The following is a 5,122-nucleotide window of genomic DNA, read 5'->3' as shown; positions in this document are numbered from 1 at the left end:
GTCAAAGGGTATTAGCCACTTCCTAAGAAAGCGCGCTGGCGCGAACCCTCCTGCGCGTTCCCGCTCCTCCTCAGCACAGCGCGCGGGAAAACCGCACGCCTCTTCTGCTGCTGTTCAATGCGAACATGAGCCGGCAGTGAGGCCAAGACAGCCGTGGCCGAAGCGCCATCAGGGCTCCAAGAGCCAGAGGCCCCGCCCTGACAGAGGCGGTAGGCCACCGGCTCCGGAATCCTCGGAGGATCACTCGCTCTCACACTCGTGTGGTATTAAACTCCCCGCCCCCCAACGGCGCGTTATCCGTCACGGTGTGCAGTCCGCCTCGCCTGCTGTCACAGTTCACAGAAGCGTGGCAGACGCTGCTCGGTTTATCCCTGGCCCCTCGTACGTTTACGAAATGCATGGATGCTGCTCTCTCTCCTCTGAAGCAGAGCGGAATGCGCATCCTGAACTATCTCGATGATTGGCTAGTCTTAGCCCAATCAAAGAGCGCACTGCTCAGCGACAAGCTCAGACTTCTCGCTCATGTTCAGAGCTTAGGGCAGGTCATAACACTATCTGCTTTCCGCCCCGAAACACCGGCCGGGGTGGAGCCGCTTAATACACTCTTGCTGTGCCCTGTACGTTGTAACAGTCATAGCCTGTCACAAGGTTCATTTTGTATTATTTTGGCGTGCTATGTTCTTCCGGACCATTAGGTGGCCCTAGTAGCTCTACCATTTCTGTATAAAGGAAGGAAGCAGTAGAGTGAGAGAGAGACTCAGTTTGAACTCTACATGGTTTCTTGCTGTGCTACAAACAATCCTGGTTTGAGAAACATTTTGTTTGAGAGGAGGATGATGCCATTTAGAGCGCTGTAGACAGTTCAGGCTCTCGGACCAGCAATTTGTATGCTTTGGAGGGCGCACAAAAGGTCTGCCTGTGTCCAAGCAAAGGCTGTCACACTGGATCGTCGACGCAATTGCTTTGGCTTATAGCTCTAAGGGCGTGGAATGTCGTATAGGGGTTCGCGCCCACTCCACCTGTGGGCTCGCGTCCTCATGGGCATGGGCAAATGGCATATCTATTCAGGACATTTGCATGGCGGCAGGTAGGGCTGGGTATCGATTTTTCTTAACGTTAAACTAAACTTTTATTTTGACGGGTTGCCGTGAAGAACTTGCAGCTGCTGTGTATGTGATATGACGGTAGATTTCTCAAATGAAACGGTAAAATGCTAATGAAGTGGCTCTCAGAGCAGCTGGAGATGACATTCGTGTTCATATCATCATATAGTGAGACGGCAGAAGCTGAAAACACTGCGAGCGTCATCCGCGCTTTAGTATGTGTAGTGTGCACAAAACAGTGCGCCGCGCCATCTGCCATTCATTCATTCATTCATTGCGGAAATCATGGCGCCTATGCGTGATATCAAATTCTTCCGCAGATTTATAGTATTACTATAGCACTTCACCTGAGCATTGCGAATCACGCGTATGGCCATGATAAGTGCTGAATGAATGACAGGCTTTCTGTTGTAACATCGCGCAAGGTAAATAAGGGTGACATCTAGTGGAGAAGACTAATGATAAGATTCATGTTAATCAGATCTTGTTTTAAATGTGTGCTGAAATAAATCCCGGAAAAGATCGATTCGTGGCTTTTGAGAATCGATATCGAATCGACGTCGTTAAAAAAAACGATTAATCGAAAGAAAACTTTTTTTGCCCAGCCCTAGCGGCAGGCTGGTCGTCACCCAGCACTTTCGCGAGGTTTTATAACCTAGATGTGTCGTCGCTTGCCTCACATGTGCTGTCAGTGCGAGCGGCACACCCACCTTCTCAGCCTCAGTTATGAGCTGAGCTGCATGCCTAAGTGGTTTCGACCAGGTCGTATACACCCCTGTACTGACGCGCCACCAATCCAATGCTGCTCTCTTATCAGCTCATCACATTGTTATGATATAGTTCATCACGTCTTTTAGGACTTGATCACCATCATACTCTTATTTGAGCACCGGTTCAGCCGTTGCATCACAACCACTGATTTATATAATGTTCTCAAATATAGATCAGTGATCACAACACAAAATTTTGTTGAAATGAACAAACTTCAACTGGTCTATATATGTGATGGCGCCGGCACTGCCGCCATTTCATATTCTGTTTTACCAGCGTTAACTCCACCCCTGGTGTGACGTGACATCGTCTTTTACATGGTTTCGAGTAGGTCCTGTAGACCTGAGCTGTGTTACAACCGACATAACAATAAGTGGTTCGCTTTATTTACAAAAGGGAATATAATTTACACAAATGAAAACACACCAACCAAAACCCTTATTTACAGCTATATACAAATAAAGGAAAAATAAGGCTAATTTGGAAAGCCTCGGAGAATAAGAAAATGAGCAGTGCTAAACAAAAGAAAATAACAAAAGCAAAACATTCACTAACTAATTCTCCACCCTCTAAACTAACTGAAAACAAAACCAGAAAATAATGAAATCTTCGGCGTTCAACACACCATACCTAAAGCTTCACTAACTAACAAAACAAAACTTACACGAGGTTGCACATGCTCCTTTCCCTAGTGTGTCTAACAGAAGTTATCCTACGTGTTTGCACAATGTAAGTCACGCGACATACTTCCCTTTCCTTTATCTCCGGGCTGGTTAAGTTTATGTCAAGACGTTCTCTGTGTCAAACACAAGCAAGCAAGCAAGCAAGCGAACCACCACTAAAAAAAACAGCATCAAACAAACTGGCACGGCCACTCCAAGCTCCTCCTCCTCAGTTCACCACGGCGTCTTTTATCTTGAACCAGTTGATGATTGGATGTTTCACGAGATGATGATAATCATGATGGACACATTACCCGACCAATCACAGCACCTAGAAACAGAGAAACAGCGGAGAGCGGGAAAACAGGAAGAAACCAATAACAAGGGGAGAAATACAGCAACCAGTAACAAAAGGGGAGGGAACAACAATCAGAGCACGTAACAGTCAGTTATAAAATGCTGTGACAAAAATACATTTTTGCAGCAAACTTGGGAAAACAGTAAGAGACAAGGACACATTTTTAAAAACATTTTTGCTATGAATGTTCTTTTTAATAATGATAAAAATTCTGACAGTAAATAAAAACTGGCTTATGACAAGATGTCGTAAAACACAGAAGCAAAGGTTAGATATGGTGTAAACTGAGTCATTGTTGAATGTGAAGCATTCATTTACTGATATGAAAAGCTTACATTTCAATATAAAATCTAGGATAGGGTTTAGTGTATACTTTTCTTGTGGTAGTTTTTGAGAAACTACTTTCATGACATTGTATATAAAACTAAAAATGGAACATATACAGTATATTTGAATACTCAATGCACAGATTGCAATTTCATTGGAAATTCAGTTGTTTGTTGGGCTGCAAGACACCAATGGAAAAATTCCAGGGGTTTTAAAATAGAAAAGAAAAAAAAAATATTCTAATGAATATTTAAGCTCAGATATGTATTATATCGATAACCAAGGTACAATACATTCTAAATATGACATAAATACATGTATCCAATACTGTAAAGAATTTCCCCCATTGACTGATTTTGATGCAATACTCTATAAGGCACAATGTAATATAATAAAATGTAGTTATTGCTATAATCCTTTAAAAGACTGTCAGTTATCAATTTAAAAGTAATTTCCACAAAACTCGCCAAGAATATGTGGCCATGAATATTGGGGTCATATTTCACCCAAAATTTAAAGAAGAAATTAAGATTTTATAAGAAAGAAATTATGCCATTTTCCACACATTTGCACCGAATTCTCATTACCATAGTGCATAAAATTAGAAAATTACTTATCTCGAATGAGAATAAAAAAAAAAGATAAGATACACACACAAACACACAACCACAAACACAAGTGTTTTTGTGCGGAGAAAAAAAAAGTCACAATGGAAAAATATTAATTGTCCTAAAAATAGTTTTTTTAAGCAAAATATAATTTTGTATTTTTTCCTCTTTAGCTGAAATGAGACTTTTGTTTTTATGAGATTTTTTATGAGATTCACTTGGATAATTATGGCAAACAGAGAAAACATTACTGCATGTACTAAAACTTTTGAAAGACAAAAAAAGAACATAGCTAACTAACCGTGCTGTAAAAGCTTGGAATGTGGTCAGAACTCTTCCTCTTCAGAACTCAGATGACTCTGTTTCTTGCAAATATTCCAGTGTAAACATTGGGCCAGGCTCTCGAACCAATCATTCACGGGATCACGGAAACAGATGGAAGGAACAGGGAAACATGACGTGACGGTAATACTATAAAATAGGGAGGATCATCATTGAAAAAAAAACAAACAAATTGTCATGCATCAAAGCTTCACCTACAAGCTTACACCATGTCCTAACCAGATCAAAGCGTTGGTGTGACACACGATAAAATTGATCTTTTCTATGCTAATCAATGCTTTTTGTCCTAACCAGCCACAACACAGATTGTTGGGGATTCAACATTTTTAAATAGTTTCAAATTTGTTTTGGATGACAGTTCAGTTACTGGTTGTGTTTTGAATAGTATTAAAATGGTTTGAGTTCAAATATCATTTGAAAGAGACAAATAATCAAACAATATAGAGACAGTTACCTCAGATCTTGAAAATAACTTCAGTGAAACAAGTGATCTGTAATTGATTTTGCTGTGTCTTGAAGATGTCACATCTGGTGTGGCAGACAATTTGTTTGGTGCTAGAATCTTGGTTAGGACATGGTGATTCAGTGCAAAATATAATTTTCTTAATATGCCTTGTCCAGTAAAAATACTTTCAGCAACATGCATTTACTTGAGAAGCAAACTGCATGAGAGATTTTAAGACTTGTTTTCAAGGAATATATCTTTATAAGGAATATATAAATTCTTCATTTTGTTATATTCATTCGTAAATCATGAAACAAAGTTAGTAAGAACAACAAACTTAATTCAAGATATAGGTATAGGTATATACCTTTAGGTCACACAACATCCAAGTACCATCTAATCAAAACAATATTTTAAACTCCCTGCGTTTGGGTGCTATTCTGCCCCAAGAGATGTGCGAGGGTTAAGATTATGGGCAAATTATATCAATATCTAAGGAAGTGGAG

The sequence above is a fragment of the Sinocyclocheilus anshuiensis genome, unplaced genomic scaffold (genome assembly GCF_001515605.1).
Source record: "Sinocyclocheilus anshuiensis isolate Anshui unplaced genomic scaffold, SAMN03320099.WGS_v1.1 scaffold2823, whole genome shotgun sequence".
NCBI classification, from domain to species: Eukaryota; Metazoa; Chordata; class Actinopteri; order Cypriniformes; family Cyprinidae; genus Sinocyclocheilus; species Sinocyclocheilus anshuiensis.
Note: the sequence above shows the minus strand (reverse complement) of the source record.